The sequence below is a fragment of the Asterias amurensis genome, chromosome 5 (genome assembly GCF_032118995.1).
Source record: "Asterias amurensis chromosome 5, ASM3211899v1".
Classification (NCBI taxonomy): Eukaryota; Metazoa; Echinodermata; class Asteroidea; order Forcipulatida; family Asteriidae; genus Asterias; species Asterias amurensis.
This window is the reverse complement of record NC_092652.1, coordinates 3,986,246-4,006,165: the sequence shown is the minus strand read 5'-3', so window position 1 is coordinate 4,006,165 and position 19,920 is coordinate 3,986,246. Positions and strand designations below refer to the sequence as shown.

The 19,920-nt window shown below is 37.1% G+C and overlaps 1 protein-coding gene across 2 annotated transcripts in view; it reads right to left on the bottom strand.

Annotated features, from left to right (window-relative positions):
• The window catches only part of LOC139937799 (diacylglycerol kinase beta-like), a 143,012-nt gene that overhangs the window by 106,065 nt on the left and 17,027 nt on the right, over positions 1–19,920 (bottom strand). The window lies entirely within an intron of this gene.

Sequence of the window (19,920 nt, the reverse complement as noted above, 5' to 3'; positions counted from 1 at the left end):
TCACAAAAGTCCGAGCCAATTTTCTTTACATTCCGCCCGGGTAGTAGTTAAGAAGCAGGACAGTTCTTCTCAGAACTGAGAAGTCTCCCGAACATCCGATAAATCTACTCCGCGGTAGTAGAATAAAGAAAGACAGTTCTCTAAGAACAAACTCTACCTGGCAAGTAGATACACACATGGTGTTACCGCAAAGAAAAAACACCCTTGTCGCACCAAGGTGTTTGCTTTCAGATGCTTGATTTCGAGACCTCAAGTTTTAAATCTGAGGTCTCGAAATCAAATTCTTGGAAAAGTACTTCTTTCTCGAAAATACGTCACTTAAGAGGGAGCTGTTTTTTAACAATGTTTTATGCTATCTACCTCTCCCCATTACTCGAATCAAGAAAGGTTTTATGATAATAATTATTTTGAGTAATTACCAATAGTGTCCACTGCCTTTAAGATCAATCCTAACTCTTTGTGAAATCAAACCCTCGAGTCTTACTTTTGAGTCAAGCATTCTGGAAAATACATTAAGTGTCAACTTCGCTAAGATATAAAATTACATTTTACCACCAGATAGACATTATATAATTAGACCCAGATGCATTTCAGACAAACTTCTCCAACACCATCTTCCAAAATTCCTTCTTAGGAAAACAAAAACAGCCAAGGAATCACTCTGAACTTTCCAGCCCAATGAATATCTTCACCTCCACAAATGAAACAACAACAGTACTACATTATGAAGCCAATGGCTGGCTGCGGACTTGACGATTCCTCGTGGGTGAGTAAAGATAGGATTTCGAGAATGTATGTCACAGCCCCCCTCGATGGCCATCAGTTGACCCGTTATGCGCAAATATTGTTGTATTTAGCTCATCAGTCAGCTTGTTTATTGCTTAAATGGACTTACGCATACCATGTGGTATATTCATTAAATTAACTCCACAGGCCTGGCTTATATGGTTTATCCATTCATATCTCATTGAATGTTCATCTGACTTTAAAAAAAAAGTTTGAACTCCGACCAAATTACCAAACGCTTTGATTACATCACCAGATTTAAGCATACATGAACTTACATGATACGTATTGATAGTCTTTGGACATTCATTTTAGAGACTGTTGTTGTATATAAACTGTATCTCTGTTCATGTTTGTTGTGTTGTCATTTAGCCTACGAGAAAGACTCCGCTAGGGTCGAAATGTCAGGCCATTTACTTCTTTTTGTAAATGTTGTTTCATTTTGTGATTGATATTATTTTTTTCTTTTGGGGGAGAAGGTAGTGTAAGAAGTAAAGCCCAAAAATGTACGAATATAAATAAAATCAAAGCGCCCTCCTGTGACTCTCATCTGGTAACAACCGGACTTTGTTGCTCCCCAAATGTGGAACAAACTCCCGTTATCCATTAGAAATTGTATTTTTTTGCCAATGTTCAAGAAATCTTGTAACGTATCTGTATCAATTTCAAATGTAATATGTTGTGGTATAGTTCCATTGGTTTGCTCACTGCTACAGGTTTGTCAGTTTATGTATAGGCCTATGGTGGATTACATAAAGTGCTTGTAACACTGCCAACAACGGTTCTGTTAAGCAAAAACCAATTCTGTAATGGATAATGAGCAAAAAAATGGGAACATGACAGAACTGGTGAGGCCTGTGATGGGATATGCACTCAATCACATGCCCCCCCCCCCCCAAAAAAAAAAAAAAAAAAAAAAAAAAATCAAGAAAAATTACTGGGGCAAGACTTGAGAGATTAACAGGGTCGATCAGACAAGACCATGTCCTTGCATTAAAAAGTAGACAGAGATGTTGTATACTGATTGAATAGAACAATCTCGTCATGTCTTATAAATTTACCTCCATATTGAACATTGAATATATTTCAATACGCTTTGAATATATTTTGCACATATAAGGATTTTCTTTTCATCACACAGTTTTCTAAAAACAATCCAATGGTTTCTTTTAGAGAGAAAAATCATCTTTTTTTTTACATTGCTATTTGGATAAATGAAAACTCCTTCTAAAAAATGTGTTTTTTTGTCCCAGAAGCATATATTCAAACCATAATTTTATGTCCAAGGGGGTCATGTTTCATATTCCCAGGCAGGCAGGCAGAGAGGCAGGCAGGCACACCAGCCTGCTGTACTCCATGGACCCTGGATATAATCGGTCAACAACACAGCTTGGACCAAAGGAATATGATCCAGGACGTAAAAACATCACAATATTGAACGAGAGAAGCTTTTCTAACTTTCATAATCCATGCGAGTTAACTTTCTTCCTTAAATCCTGCTTTAAATCAAAGCAGGCCTGTGTACATAGATCTATAAAAACTCATTTAAGGTACTGGATGCTATTGGTAATTTACACAAAATAAATGTTAGCATAAAAACAGCTGTTTTTTCATTGTCAAGAAGCTAGATAATTACAAATTACCTAGCTTGCTCTAGCTTTTATGTGTTATCCTTGACAATTCCTCAATCTGATTCCTATGTCTTGTATGCTTCTTGTGTATAACTTACTGTGTTGTCAATTTGTTGTATTTTACAGAACTCTTTGAAGATTAACAAACAAATAATCAAATAATAACAATAATAGTATACTTTTGACAAAGCGTCTCACATAAAAAAAGAAATCAAAACGCTGTACAGAATTTTTACGATAAGCAAAAAGAGATTACATTGTACAGTAAGACTGACATAAATACAAACAACGAGATAAAACAACAACACAACAAAGAGATACACCTATACGAGTCAATCAACAATATCACACCACAAGAAAAGGCAATAAATAAATAAAAAAGATACAAAGATTCAAAGATAATGTCTTTTAAAAAGGAATGTTTTGAGTTAAAATTTAAAAATACCCAAAAGCTCAAATGAATAGGTAAACAAATAAACAAACACACATAGGATAAAAGTAAGACAAAAATCTTAACCTACAACCATTGAGAAAGGGTCATGACTGAGAATACCCTGTCCTTGTGTTCTCATTTTATTGATCTATTTTAAGGTCTATACGTTACAAGCCGCCTGTAAACACCACATGTGTGCATACAACCTGGCTCCTGTTTCAACCAGGTCGGGTCCTTACGGAGGATACATGTAGCTCCGTCTATTTTTGGTGCCATTCGTACTTTTCTCTTGTCATGTGTTCGATTATTTCAAAGAAGCAAGCAAAGGACGAGGAGGACAGGTTTAGTGTCTAAAGCCCTTTTTACACAACAGTAATTTAGCAGAGGTCCCTTGCTAAATTTGAACATGGTTGTGAAGTTTTATAGACTTTTCTTGTCATACATTCAATGATTTCAAAGAAGCAAAGGACGAGGAGGACAGCTTTAGTGTCTGACACTTTTTTTTTCTTGGTCTAAAGCCCTCTTTTCACATGACAACAAATTAGCAGGGGTCCCATGTTTAATTTGAGCATGGTTGTGATATTGTACAGACTTTTCTCATGTATTCAAAGATTTCAAAGAAGCTAAGGATGAGGACAGCTTTAGTGTCTCACACTTTGTTTTTTCTTGGTCTAAAGCCCTTTTCACATGACAGCAAATTAGCAGGGGTCCCTTGTTTAAATTTGAGCTTGGTTGTGATATTTTACGAATAAAAATAACACTTTGTGTGAAAGAAGAACAATTTCGGGACTGTCTGAGGTCCCTACGTTAAATCATCTCAAATTTACCGTCCTTTGTTGGACAATATAAACCTTTCACATGAGGTGCATTTGGTAAAATTTTGCAACCATGCTAAAATTTAGCATGGGACCCTTGTTTAATCGCTGTCATGAAATGTTGGGATACAAAAAGTGAGAATACTAGTCTTTGACAATTACCGAAGGTGTCCAGTGCCTTTAAGACGTGGCCTCATCTTAAACTGCACGTACGACTACCGTGTGCTTTCTGCACAGGCACATTTTTACTTCTTTCACACAGTGCTCTGATGTTTTACACCAGCGACACGTTTTGCACATCATGGTTACCTAATACGACACGTAATTGTCACACAGCTCCCATACCAAGAAAAAGGAGATTTGATTACTCCCTTGCGATCAATAAACCACTTCCCTTCTGTACTTTCTTCCCCGTGCATTTTTTTTTTCTTCGTTTTAGTCTTCTTCTTTTTTTTACGTTTTCTGTTTTATTGGGAAAAAACTCATTAAACTCACACAGTTTGAAGATAATGATAGTAGAAAGCTTACCCTAAAATACTACTAGCTGAGGTGCTGTAGTTTTTGAGAAATGAGTAAAACAATGTCACGAAAATACGTTTTGACTTGTTTTACTAAATTTCACAAAAAAATATTTTAAGGTAAGCTTTCTATCATCATTATCTTCAAACTGTGTAAGTTTTTAATGTAAATCTGTGGACATTGTGTTCTGTGTCCTATAAAAAGTACCCAGACCCTTTAAGAGTAACACACGGACGTACAGCTTCTTGAATAAAGCCATTCAATTAACAATCAGAAGCCTTGTTCGTGCCAATCTTGTTTCTTCTGTAGGTAGGTTTGTCAGAAATTCAGGACGTTTTTTCTCACCCGTCCCCTAGCTAGATAACACTTGTTTACCATCTTGAAAAGAAAGGCAAGACTTTTGGGCAATCCACTCTAAAGCATCGTTTTGAAATGAAATCCAATTGGGAAAATATTAAAAGGAGCTTGCAACAAGTAGAATATCATGACCACTTAGTGTTTCTACTAAACTTTTACATGGCATATGAGCAAACACACATCCCTAATGAAAGATTTTGTCACTCTCTGTTTAATCTACAAACTCACATGCAAAGAACATGAGGTACTCGGTTTATATCCAGGGTCTATTTCTGTAGTTGCAACTGACCTTTAAACCAAGAAGATCCCAAAGGAACTTCTGCCGGACAGATTCCCTCAGGCATTTTGCATGTTTTTGCATATTTTTGCAAAAAATAATTTAAGAATTAAATAAGAATTTAATGTATTTTTTAATTGACTTTTTCCCATTGTGGATGCACAGCACAAGATGCTTTCTAACCATGATTAACTGTCAAGGTGGATGCGGTGGACACGTGAATGGATAGAAACTGTTGTCTGATTGGTTGATAATTGAAACATTTGGGTTGATTGACCAATGAGGGTTCATGACTTTGCCACAAGAAGGAGATTGGCCACGATGTGCAAATCTACAAACTCACATGAGGTACTCGGTTTATATCCAGGGTCTATTTCTGTAGTTGCAACTGACCTTTAAACCAAGAAGATCCCAAAGGAACTTCTGACGGACAGATTCCCTCAGGCATTTTGCATATTTTTGCATATTTTTGCATATTTGATTGAGAACAAAAAATCAGTATGAACCAAATAATAAAGAGCGCTAATTACTGTTTCTAAGCGCTATAAAACCAGATTGACAAAACAGATGGGTTTTAAGTTGAGATATGAAAGTGTCCAATGAAGGAGCTGCTTGAATGTGGATGGGAAGCTTGTTCCAAAGTGTTGGAGCTATGACTGGATAGATGTATATAGGGTATGTTTTTACAAGATTCCGAAGATTGACATTTCTATTAAGTCAGTCAATGGATAACAGATATTGCATTTCACGTTCCCGGGTTGTGCTTTACACTTTATAAAAACAAACTCTGCGGAAAAATAAATCTCAGGATTTCATTTCGTCAAGTTGACCTCTGACCTGATAATATGCAAATGACGCTCATTCGTAATTACATTGACATTTTGCGGAGCATCTGTGACAGGTGGCCGAAGAAGCGTGGTTCGGAACCCAGGGTAATGAATTCTTTCTGGCATTGGAACATCAACATCCTGAAAAACACATCCCTTCAGATAAGTCAATGTCCGGCCGAGTGCTGGCGTGTGCGTTACCGGCATTTACATGTACAAGACCCTTGGGCAAGAAGCAACCTTTATAGGCACTCAAAGTCAGGACATAGTATGTCGGGTCAATACGGAGTAGTCTGGTGCCCGAGCTGGAACTTGATGATGAGTTAGTTGTAGTCATCGGGGAACAAAGACTTGAATAATTAGGCAAGCAGGTACGTGTACATGTACAGTATTCAGTGACCATTTAGCCTGAAATTTTGAGAAAAACTCTGCTAGGGTCGAAACATCAGGCCATTAACTTTTTTTTTTTTTTTTTTTTTGCATTTATACCATATGGTCCCTGTGGTTTACAACAGCTAATTAACAGCTAATTCCGTTTTCTCAGTGACCATTACAAGTAGTTCAACTAGACCCTGTTTGTAGTAGTTTTTTTAAATCAACATAGATTTTTGCCTTCTGCACTTTTAAAAGTTTGGCTGGTTTGATTGTAACAGTTCTTATCTCTTTAGCATTTGTTTAGCTTTTAATAATGTGTAGTGTTCTTACTTTTTTTTATGTACAGCGCGCATTTGAGGAACTGGATATTTGACGCTTTATAAGTCCTGTAATTATTATTATTATAGATGCCATGTTTAATATGACACCATTAACATAATTTTCCTACTGAAAATTTTGTGGATCTACAGAAATTACAACTAAATTGTGCAAACGAATCAGAAGGTATGTTTTCTAGAGCAAGCATTCCATTCTCAATTATAAAGCATCAATAAAGTAAGAAGTAACACACACATCCTTGTTTTACATATTCCAAGTTTCCATAATCAATTCCCATCCCTTTGATGCAGAAAGTCAGGTCACTAACTTGCCGACCACTAAGTTCACATTTTTTTCCAACAAATTACATCAGGCGCCCAAGTCTTGGCAAGTGAATAATATCCAAGTCACATTTTGACATTTTACTAATCATGGAGAATCTATCAAATGCCAAACTATGATCCAAAATGTGTACGCATTCCCAAGGAATTTCGTTCTTGTATGTTTCCTCATCCGCCAGCTGGCACAGGTGCATGTTTGTGATCAGCCATCTCGCCTCCAGTAATGGATTATGCCATGTATACTTATTCATTGTACATGTGCATCATCCTTTCTCGAAGCAAAAAAAAAAAAACCCAGATATCATCAGCATGTTGGTGAATCGCCACAACTTAAATCGTGTTTAAATTGACAATCTTGCGTGTGAAGCTCTCTGGGGTTTTTTTTTAGGTTGTAGTGAACTCACAATCTAATTTACATACGTGCCAGTAAGCTGTTTACCAGAAACAGAAAAAATAAATTGAACTAAGATGCAAAACTGATGATGCTATCACAGTCCATCAATCTTCTTGAAGCCAACGAAATAATCTTGTCTCAATGTCTTGCTGTCAGACGAGGTGACTTCAGAAACATCAATGCAATTATCAAATCCTAGATGTGTGTACACGGAACATGTGTTGGTTTACCTCGAAACTAAAAAAATCATTACTGACCTCCAATATTTCATCTTCGATTTAAACACCTGGGTAGCTCTATGGCTATGTCAGATATTTGCGACATATTCTTGAGGGCACTGGACACCTCTGGTAATTGTCAAAGACCAGTACTCTCACTTGATGTATCTCAACATGCATAAAATAACAAATTTACGTCATTTGGTCATCGAAGTTGCAAGAGGATAATGAAAGGGAAGAAAAAAAAACACATTTGTTGCACAAATTTGTGTGCTTTCAGTTGCCTTAAAAAAGCTGCAGGCCTGAAGTCTGTTAATATTTGAGTGAGATTACCTCTTTCTCAAAAACTACATAACTTCAGAGGAAGATTTTTAAGAATTGGCGGTGCAATTCAATTGGTCGACACCCATTTGAAAAATTTTAGCTTAATAAAAGAAGCCAAACCATAAAAAGGCAGAGTAGGAGCTGCATATTGACATCAATGAAAATACACTAAAGTAATGGTCCCTTTTTTTTTCAATTCCTGCCCACTCGTATTACCACGCACCGGGAAAACAAGTTTTTTTTTTTTGTCCCCCGCCCCCATCCGCAATCCTCCACAACTTCCTCCAACAAAACAGGACAGTAAAGCGCTTTTCACACGACAGCAATTTAACTGCCCAGAGTCCCTCGCTTAATTTAAGCATATGGTTGTAAAATGTAGCAATGTTCGACAAGATTTTGCAAGAGAACGAGGACAGTAGAAACAATTGTTGTCCTTTCACACTAGGTACATCTTGTAAATTTTTACAACCATGTAACAATTAAGCAAGGGACCGTTGCTAAATTGCTCTCATGTGAACGGGGCTTAATTCTACCTTTTATTAACATACATTATAGTCCAACCATGTAGGAAGCGCAGACCTTGCTCCTATGGTTTCTAACAATAGGCCAAGGATAACTTGAATAGTGTGGGGTTCGGTTAGATCCATCACCAGGAACTTAAACTAAATGTGTGGGTTGGTATCCTCTGTTGCAAAGCCAAAAGTGTGACCTTAAAATGAGTAAAACATATGCTGTTATTTCCACACACAACAAAATGTGAAATTACACGTAATCAGGAAAACAAACAAGTCTAGCCACAGAGGAGCAGGCAGTACATGTCAGTCAATAGTGTTTGGCTTTCCACTCAAACACTATGAAGTGGGTACATTAACATCCATAAAATTAATAGTCCATTATACCATGGAGGAAGAATTCTACCTCCATGATTATTATACTGACACCATGCAGGACGAAAGCTTGCATTGACTTACTTACATTAGAACAAGACATGATATTCGGTCCTCGGAAAAGAAAGTAGGAAAATCTTTATTGACTACAAGACTGATTGGTTAAATTTGACAGCTTGCTGGCAAACCGGCGCCTTTGACTGGTTCTATTCCAGATACTGAGTGCCTTATAAATTGTATGTTATTATTATTATTACTACAAAGGCTGATCTATGTACTTGATCAAATGTAGCACTTTATATAGACTTTTCAGGCCATTTAATCATTAAGTTCCCCCCCCCCCCAGATTTACAAGGGTAAAAATACAGCGGAAATCAGACTGAAGTAGGAAGAATATTAAGCCTGGTTACAACACACTACTGTAAGGTAAATGTGCACGTTATTGAAATTTTTGGTGTCCTTCTGTTTAGTTTTTCATTTTTCGTCTATTTTAAAAAAGTTAAAAATTTTTGCCTCTTTGTTGTATAGATTTTTGCGCTTCTCGTCTTCTTTATTGCATTTTATTTTATCATTGTATTTAACTATTTTTTAGTATTTTTATGTATGTTGGTGCTTAGGTTCTCGACGTTAGGGTGAGGTGCTGTAAAGTAATCATCATCACTACTCCAGCGATGCTAACCCCTTGAAATGTTTACCGAGAAATGAGGGGCCTTCACTTCAAACTAACAAACAGTCTCTCGTCTTGTTACTCATTGACAGTTAAATACACACAGTGGTTAGATCTCAGGCTGACAATTAAGAAATGATGGATCGACATTGTGGAAACAAGGTCGAGACCAGTGGGTTGAACTTACCAGAAATAAGTGTCTAAACATAATAATAAAAACATTGGATGTTAATTTTGTGGTGGGCCAAGTCTGTCAACAAACTGATGCAACATTTTGAGTTGATGTTACAATTCAACAAAATGAAAATGATACAGCATTATGATCAGCAATGAATGCTCAGGCTTAGCCTTGCACATACATGTATAGGAACCTTTAACAGGTACATTTAACAGGGGCCTCCATGCCATGGCCTTGGTGCCATTGAAGTGCTCCAGTAGAAATTTACAATTTGCTCATAGGGTGCCCTTTACCAAGGAGACAGTGCCTTGGTGCACTTGCCCCTTCAAAAACAAAGCAATACAGGTTTGAACGTGTACTGTGTATACAGGAGCAATGAGAGGAAGGTCTAGCCTAGGAACCTTAGTAGAAGCAGTGAGCGGTAAAGGCCGAGTCACACTGCAGCGATAACGATCACGACGCAGAGAGAATGCATTCTATTGGTTGAATTGCTCCACGCAGAATTCGCACACGTTCATTCAACCAATGGAATGCGTTCTCTTTGCGTCGTTAGCGTTAGCGTTCTCGTTATCGCTGGGGCCCGGTCCCACTGCAGCGATAACGAGCACGATAACGATCCAACGCATAGAGAACGCGTTCTATTGGTTGAATTGCTCCACGCGGAATACGCGCACGCTCATTCAACCAATAGAATGCGTTCTCTTGGCGTCGTTATCGTGATCGTTTTTGTTATCGCTGCAGTGGGACCGGGCCTTAAGGCCTAAGGGGGTTGAAGGAACTGTGATGTGGCTCTTTGATGATTACAGTCCAAGTGCTAAACACTACCAGCAAATGTTTCAATAGATGTAAATTTGCATTGGGGATAAAGAATATTAACTTTGGTTTTCCCCAATAAATGTCAGTAAAAATGTTGAGCTACGTACAAGCCCTACAGTCTTATTGAATTATCCCTCAAAATTAAAGTGCTGCATACTGTGTTTATCGACCAGCCAAAACCGTGGCGGACTTAAGATCTGACTATAAAAATACTGGTTACCAATTCGTATGCTCATAATCTGAAAGGTTCTTTCGTCTAATAAAACAAAATGTGGTTTGGTCATTATGAGAACAAATTTATCATAATGACACACACAATGAACAAAATGGCAGGATGCTTTTTTTCCCCCAAACAAGCCAGTACCCTGATGATAAATTTGATATTCTTAGAGAGACAGTTTCAATATTGCTCTATTCTTCAGTTTGGAACACTGCAAACTTTGCATGAGGACCCAGGTTAGGGTCGGATTATTACACTAAAAAGATTTGCTGGTAAGGCATTCACTAACTTTGTTGTTTTATGAAACAGACCGTTACATGTGTTCGAGAGTATTATATTAGATTCGGGAAAAGCTCCTAAGCCAGTCCTTTCGAAAGGATGAAATCGAAAAATAGAAGCCAAAAAAAAAAGGAGGCAACCCCCCAAAAAGGATGCGGGCAGGGACGATCAAATGGTATTTTGTTTTTGTTTTGGCCTAATAGGATTTTTCCCCCTTCGCTGTACACACATTTAGGACTCTGTATCTGTGCCACTGTAGATATAATAACACAAAAGTGTAAGGCCGCCAGGGCTAGTGGTAGGTATCCCAGACAAACAAAAACACAAATGGACAAACATAAACAATAACAAGTATAGTGAGAATAGGTACGATATATCTGGATACATCTGGAGATACACACAATAACGTGTTAGAATCGAAAACGGCCTCATCTTATCTAATTCAGACTACATGCTACCATAGCTCTCTATACAGCCTCATTCAATTTCTACCTCCATGATGATAAAGCCATCATGCTCAGTGAACAACAAGCCTTTATCCCGGAAACTCCCCATAGCACACGCAGTTTGTCACAACCAATGTAAAATGTATGTCAGATATGGCGCTAGTATTATCCGATTAAGCTGGCAAGGTAAATCGTGTAATCGAATTGGGTTAGAGATTATTGTACTAGGGGAACTCTCAGATGCACAATGTGTACTACTGTCATTTGTGCCACTATGGTAGGATTTCGTACATAAATGTATCTAATAACCCCGGATGGTCCGGAGTAAATCCCCTCTTTTATTTAATCTACGGCAAATTTGTACGGCACATAATGTGTATAGCATCACAACATAACACCAAGCTCGCTACCGTCGTTTATATTTTAAAAGGAAATGTACCCAAACATTAATGTTGACAGTGAAACTCCTATCTCTTGTTATAATTGAGCCATGGCCTTGTACTTGCCAATAATGTAAGTTTTGTAAGGTGTTGCCAACCAATTTGATTCAATTTCAACAACTTCATAGCTTAGGCAGAAATCCTCTCACTGTATTTGTTGTTCTTATGTGTAACGTGATTTTTAATGGTTTACTTTTTTTTTATTGTACATTGTCATGTGCCTTTGAACAGCGTTGTCTGGAATTAGCGCATTATAAATTAAATTATTATTATAATACTAATACCATTTACTCACACCATCACTAGTCAACTTATTCTTGGTATCAGTATAATGTATTATTAAACAAATTATAACAAGAGATTAAACTCAATTGATGACAAATTAAAAGAATTTTGGGTAGGTAAAAAAAAACAAAAAAAAAACCTAAATTGCATTACTTTGATGGTAGAGCAAGGAAATGATCTACAGTAGGTGGTATCTGTGAAAAGGGGCGTTTTAAATGTGGAGTCCAAATTAACTATAAATAACTAGTAAACTTGCAAGTACAACCATAAATCTCTTTTGTGGGAGTTTTGGCACTGTAAGGTGTGGTCTCAACGTTTTAAAAAGTCACTGCTTCTCTTCAGGAGAAAGCGACATGTAGAGTGTTAAAAAAAAAAAATACGATAATTGCTTGGATACAATCCTACAATGCAACGTGTAGCACAATTTTACACATGACATGTAGACCAGTGTTTATTACCATTCCGTGTAGTCCGTAGTACCAGTGTCTCCACCCTCCCCATAAAACGACAAAATGCATCTCAATTATCATCTACAATCCATAATTGATCGTCATCCTCCAATACTTAATGGATCGGCTTTCCGGCAATAAAAATTGCAAAACAAATTGTTTGAATGCTTATTACTACACGAATGCGTGTTCATGCAGGCATTCATCATTGTCTATTACTTTGGCCCTTTTCGAAAACACAGCTTCGGCTGCAGATTCCGGCTCAGGCTAGCTTGGCCCCCGCGGTTGTTTTGACAATTGCGTGTGCTTTATGTGCGTGCTAAGGGCTTCAGACGAGAGGACGGAGCCTGAAGCCGAATCCAAAGCCAAACAATAAATAAATAATAATAAGGAATATTTATATTGCGTAATATCCACCTAATAAGGTACTCAAAGCGCAAGAAAACAGGGGGGGGGGGAAAAACAACAACAAAAAACAAGCAACAGAGGGAAGAGGGAACAAAAGGAAATAAAAGAAAGAAAAAAGCTACTGAAAAGGTGTGTGAATTAAATGGAATTTCAATCTGTCTTTAAATGTGTCCTAGGTGCTACTATCCAAAATGTGTGAGGGCAACTGATTCCAAAGGATTTGTCCAGCATAAATTCAAACTCTGGTGTTTCTGATCAGCAGAGTGTGGGTTCGAATCCCCAGCCGTGACACTTGTGTCCTTAAGCTAGACAAGAGAAGAGAAGGGGTTCGCCCCGGTGTCCCTGGTCTGCTCGGCAGCAAATTGCGCCACAGCACAGTACCTTGTAAAGCATTACATGGTGTTATCAGAATTAGGTCTCATAATTCAAACGTAGTCCCACAATCTGGCAGAAAATATTGTATGTTACAGCGCCAGGAGCGTCACTGGGTGACAGACATGTGCGCTATATAAGAAGCCACAATTATTATTATTATTATTATTATGTGGACCTGTCCCCGCAGTTAATGCGCTTTTTGGGGCACAGCAAGTAAGCCAGAATCCAAAGAAAATTTGATTTTGTTTTACCTAGTAGTTGACGATATATCTGCTTTCTTTTCTACTGTTTCTACAATGTTAAATTCAGGTATAAAAAAAACAACATCTGCAGCCTGTACATCGATTTGTTTACTTAAAGCAACTAATACTTTATTCAACCTGTGCGCACACAAACTCAAAGAAACCCTGGGTGTCAATATATACAAAACTGATTCCACATATAATATGTTGGGTAGAATTTAAGCCTTTATACACTGTACCTACGTGTCCAACCACAAGCAAGGGGTTGATTGTGTAAAAGGGTGTAAACTTATTCAAAGTGATAGTGGCCCGTGGGACTTTTTAACACTATGGATGTCTAGACGAGATTCAAACCCTTAACCATTAATCACCCCAAGGCAGTTACTAATTCAAAGACATTGGCAATTCCAACGTTGTCAAATTGCTTTTATGAAATGGATGAATGCGCCAACATTTTTTCCAAAGGTTAGAGTCAAGAATGAAATTGATGACTTCATCATCAGAAACTTTGCATGGTGGAAGTTTACCTGAGAAGTTTGCGAAACACCATGTGAATATTTCTTTTGAGTAGTGTTGGTTCTGGAAAAAAATAAAGGTTAACGACACAACGTTTCTATCGGTATGCTCTGATCGTCTTCAGAACCAAAATTACTCAAAAGAGATGTTCACATGGTGTTAACCGCAAACCTTTCTTTAGTTAGACTTCATCATCAATAACATTTGGATTTACCAAAAACACAACTTATGATGAAGTTGTTTCTATATTACCAAAGCTCATGCAGATATTTATTTATTATTAGTTGGTCATACATTTTATATTCCTCTTTGCAAACACCCCAGAGAAGTACATTTTAGAGTCTGGAGTTTCTGTCTGTCTGTGGTTGTACAAAACGGTAAGTGTCATGGCCGAGCGCTTAAGAGCACCGGATTCAAGCTCTGGTGTTTGATCAGCAGAGTGTGGGTTCGAGTCCCGGTCGTGACACTTGCTGCGTAAAATTGGGAAGGTAGTGCTTTCTGCTCTACCAGCCAGGCTTCGGATTGATGATACCCAAGCCTACATCCTTATAGACTGTAAAGGGGCCCGGGTAACCCTGTTTCAGCCCTAGGAGTAGGTGACAACACCTCTGGAAAAAAATTATTGTAGCCCACACCTTGTAATGGCCTTCAGGCCTTGTGTGTCTGGGGAATTGCATTAAAAAAAATTTTTTTAAATATACAAAAATAGAAGTCAGAGTATGGTGTAAGGTTACAGCAAGCCAAATCATAACTTTGAATTCTTTGTTATTTTGTACATAATCAGTCAAATTCATGACAATCTTGACAACATGTACCAACACAGTCTGGAAACTTTAATATTGGAAAAATCTCAATACCGTTACCAGAGCACTGTACCTTAAATCGCTGGAGATAATAACCACGCATGAAGTATTTTAATGAGTTTTTTCAAAATTGGATGGCTTGTTTTATTAGAAAATATCAAAATATAGGACTCCCTAAGCTTGATATCTAATATAACTGAGTTATTTCTACCATCTGTTACGGCATATACTACCTCTAGGTCTTCCTTCCAACATAACAAGTTTCTAAATCCCTCACCAACCGTTCAATTTGTCAAATGCCAATTACATTGTATGTAGGGCCTACATTACAACATGAATTCCATGTGTCATTTTGTGAACATTCTTTATGGATTTCACAGCAGTACTTGTTTTAAAGGTAGGACTTTAAGTCCCACCCGAGTAAAATGCCTGTGATATTTTTTCACAGGACTCGGGAAAGTACTGAGTATACAGTGCTTATACACAGATCGGTGTATGGGGTAAAAACCAAAATTAATAAGGAAGGACTTGTTGATTATGGCAAACAAAAATCCTATCAAAATCATGTTGACGAAAAAACTTCCTTGGTAACAATAGAGAGATGTTGGAAGTATAAAAACATTGTGAGAAACGGCTACCATTGAAGTAACATAGTTTTTCGAAAAAAAAGAGATAATTTCTCACTCAATTACAAAATACTTCACGCTGAAGCCTTTTATTAGGCATCTGAAATCTGTTTTTTCTTTCATTATTCTCTTGCAACTTCAATGACCAATTGAGCCCAAAATTTTCACAGCTTTGTTATTTTATGCATATGTTGAGATACACCGAATGAGAATACTGGTCTTTGACAATTACCAAAGGTGTCCAGTGCCATGGCGGACACCAAGGTAAAACCAAAGACACAAATAGAAATGTTGTGTTCTCTACCAGAACGCTGTTCATGGCCAAATGAGCATTTTGTTCTCTACAATTTATGACTAATTACACAAGGTATGGATGTAGTCATCATTGATTAACACAACACAGACCAAAGCGTTGGATTTATTAGTTATTTTTTACAGTCAAGGTCACCTGGTAAATACTCATTATGATCATTGGTGCAAATGAATGACCACAAAAATGTTGACTATTTACGTGTAGTAATGTAAATATCCAAGTACACAAGTACAAAAATGAAAACAACCAAACAATTTCCCAAACAAGTGAGCTTCCTTATCTTCACACAACTCTAACGTGTCAATAAATAAGTTGATTATAACAAAATACCTGTTAATGTTCGTTGTCGTTTAGCCTTCGAGAAAGACTCTGCTAGGGTCGAGATATCCGGCCATTTAGTTTTTGTTTGTATTTATACCATATATTGGTTGGTAAGCAGTTTGTAACAGCTTATTCTATTTTCTCATAAATAATCCAATCACAATTTCATAAAGCTGGTCAGTAAATAACAAATTTAATGCTCAGTATAGAGAAAATCAATTTAAGTATGCCTGTACATTATTTAAATTTAAGTTCCTCCAAATTTGGGTGTTGTGTACTACATGTATGTAAGTAAAAACTGGCAGTCCTAACTCCAACTTTCACCTTATTCATTTAGTTATGGTTTACCCTCGTGTTCTGTCCTAGCTCCTTAAGTAGAATTTGCTTCGTTTGTTTGTCCTGTTTCGTTCTTGTCCGTTCCGATGTCCAGTATTTTGTTTAAAAATACATATGAGGCATTCCTCTACAAGAGTTTGTCTTTTGAATATATTTGCCTTTTTTTTTCCATTGTGTCTCCCCTAAATTCTTATTCTCCTTTGAATTCTTATTCTAGCAGTTCTTTATACTTATTTGTTCAATATACCATCTTTACTTTAAAGAAGCTTTTTCTGATTGTGCATATATTGTTCCTTTACTTATTGATTTACTTGGGTTTGCTTGTTTTGCAATTTTTACTCTTCGGATTGTTTTGTAAGGTTCTTGTATTTTCATTTGGTTGGATTGCTGTTTATTTTCCTGTTGTAAAATTTAAATATTTTTTTAATTATTTTGTTATGCGCGTGTGTACATTTTATGGAATGGGCGCAATATAAATGAATAAATTATTATTATTAGTATTATTACATATGCTAATTTTGCAATAATATGGAAATAAATGTCGAGTCAAATATAATTGAACCCCTGCAAGTGAAATGCATACCATTGACACATGCATGCAATTGATACCTACAGATTGGTTTTACCAATGAAGCAAACGTGTGACAACCGGAAACACGACGTGTTGAAAACACAGTGTAAGTTCACCCATGTTACAAACTGGGTGTGAGTCTGTTGAAACAACTGAACAAACAGGTGCAGCGAATGGTTTCGACATCGGTTGTTGTTTTTTTTCCCACACACACACATTTTAAAACACTGTACACATTTGAATGAATTTGGACATTTCACAGACCATTTAACTAATGTGGTTTTATTATGCACTATCAGGCCTGTATGCTTCGATCGTTTTAGAGAGGGCAAGAGCACCATTTAAAAGCATTTTCTCCATGGTAAAGGGCAACCTATGAGGAAATTGTACATTTCTACTGGGGCGTTTCAAGGGCACCTAGGCAATGACCAGGGGGCATAGAGGCAATCGTCGTCATTGCCTCTGTGAAGTATCAATGCCTGTGTATGAATGTTCCTTTCTCTATGCATGGACAGACCGAGAAGTCTAACAAGTGTGTTGATAAATTTATACCGCAATAACTACAGGAGTGGAAAGCAAATGTAGCAAAGTCATCAAGTGTCTAAAAATACAGAATGTTAAATGTCGTTCGTTTGTACGAATAATATCAAGGAGCACATCATCTTAATAGGAAGATCCTTATTTTGCCAGCTGATTGTCTCATCATCGAGCTCTTAAAAAGACTACTTACAATGTAACTAGACTCCCTTTATTTGCGTTTACAGCTCCATGTTGACATACATGTAAAAGTTAAAGAGATACACGAAACAAACATCTTCAAACAAACACCTTCTCCAAAAGACGATCAGAGCATACTGATCGAAACATCGAGTTGAAACAACGGTTCTTTTCAGAACCACCCAAACTCATTTAGAGATAATGATTACATGGTGGTACTGCAAACCTTAAGAGGATTTGGGTACTTTTTCTAACACAAAACACAATGTCCACAGATTTACATTAAACTTACACCATTTGAAGATAATGACAGTGTAAAGCTTACCTTAAAATATAACTTGCCAAGGTGTTGTAGTTTGTTAGAAATGAGTAAAACAATGTCACGAAAATAGGTTTTACATGCTAAAATAGTTTTCATCTCCTGAGACGATTATTTTTGTGATTTGTTTTACTCATTTCTACAAAACTACAGCAACTCAGCAAGTAATATTTAAGGGAAGCTTTCTACCATCATTATCTTCACACTGTGTGAATTTGATGTAAATCAATGGGCATTGTGTTTTGTGTCCTTCAAAAAGTACATATAGACCCTTTAACTATAAGAAAATGTTATTTTAATTCTGAAAAAACGCAGCTTTTGTTGGCAATAGAGACATTTAAGGATCCCAACAGGGGCCAATTTCATAGAGCTGCTTAAGCAAAAAATTTGCTTAAGCACGAAAAGAGCTCCCTTATTTTACACATGTTGCTGGCCAAAGTTTCATGCCATATATACATTGCTTATGACTAGTATTTAGCTGTTGTTTACTTAGCATAACAATTGAGTGGAGTCTTGGCCGGTAATCAGGGCCCAATTTCATAGAGCTGCTTAAGCACAAACTTTTGCTTAAGCAAAAAAATCCTTGCTTAGTAAAATCAGATTACCGGCCAAGACTCTCCTTAATTGTTATGCTAAGTAAGCAACAGCTAAATACCAGTCATAAGCAATGAATATGGCATGACATTTTGGCCAGTAACATGTGTAAAACAAGCGAGCTATTTTCATGCTTAAGCAAAATATTTGCTTAAGCAGCTCTATGAAATTGGCCCCAGACTTGTACCAAGGGAGTCTCCCTCGAGAGTAAGACATGCACATACCCTTCTCTAATAAGATTACAATCCCTTTCAACATTTATCGGATTAGTAGAAAAAACAACAACAAAGCTACAACAACGGATTCTTATCTGCACCTTAGTGTAATGTTTTACGTATTCTGAGCGTTTTGTCAAAATCAGAAACCTGTCTGGAACTCTTGAGCCTCTAATTGGGTAAGTTTTTAAACTCTTTGAAAATGATGACTGCAATCGTGAACTGAAAGTATCAACTGCTGTTTTAAAGGCACTGGAAACTATTGGTAATAATTCAAAATAATTGTAAGCATAAAAACTTACTTGGTAACGAGCAATGGAGAGCTGTTGATAGCATAAATAAAACATTGTGAGAAACGGCTCTCTCTGAAGTTTTTGAGAAAGAGGTAATTACAGCACTGAAGCACACAAATTTATGCAACACGGGTATTTTGTCTTTTTATTATTTTCTCCCACCTTCTATGACCATTTGAGTCCAAATTTTCACAGATTTGTTATTCTGTGCATTTTGTTGGAATACACAAAGTGAGAATACTGATCTCTGACAATTACCAAAGGTGCCAAGTACCTTTAACTATGAAGAACAGAGAGTCCAGGGGTCGATTTCACAAAGAGTTAGGACTAGTCCTAAGTTAGGACTAGTCCTAGGAGATATGAAAAATGTATGGCTAGTCCTAAGTTAGGACGAGTAACCCGTCCTAACTCGAGATGAGACTAGTCTTAACTCTTTGTGAAATCCACCCCTGAGCTTACATGACCTTAGGTTCATGTTCTTAATAAATGCAGATGATTCTTTGGCAAAATATGTTCGCTCCAATACAAGCATAATTGTAAAATAGATGAGGATATTTCAGCCTAGATGAAGGAGAAATGTAACCACTGGAAACTTACAGTGATCTATATAAGTCAATGAATATATCATTGCGCTCTCACTAGAACCCATGGTATATCTTGTCTGCTCATAACTATATGGTCATTAATGCAATTGGGCCATATTTTTTACCGCGTGAGGGAGCTCTCAATCACTTCCGGGGGTATATTCATTCATACCATAAACAGTTATTAAAGATTGGAACACATTACCACCACAGACATCTAATCCATCACGGACAATAAGACTTTTGATTATAATAATCAACCTCTCAAGCAAACTGAAACTACGGAGCAACAAAGGTGACAGATCGCCTATAAATCTGTGCAGGGCGAATCACGTATACCCCCAGAAGTGATAAAAATACTATTTATAGCGCCCTCGCGCAGTCAAAAATAAGGCGTATTTGTAT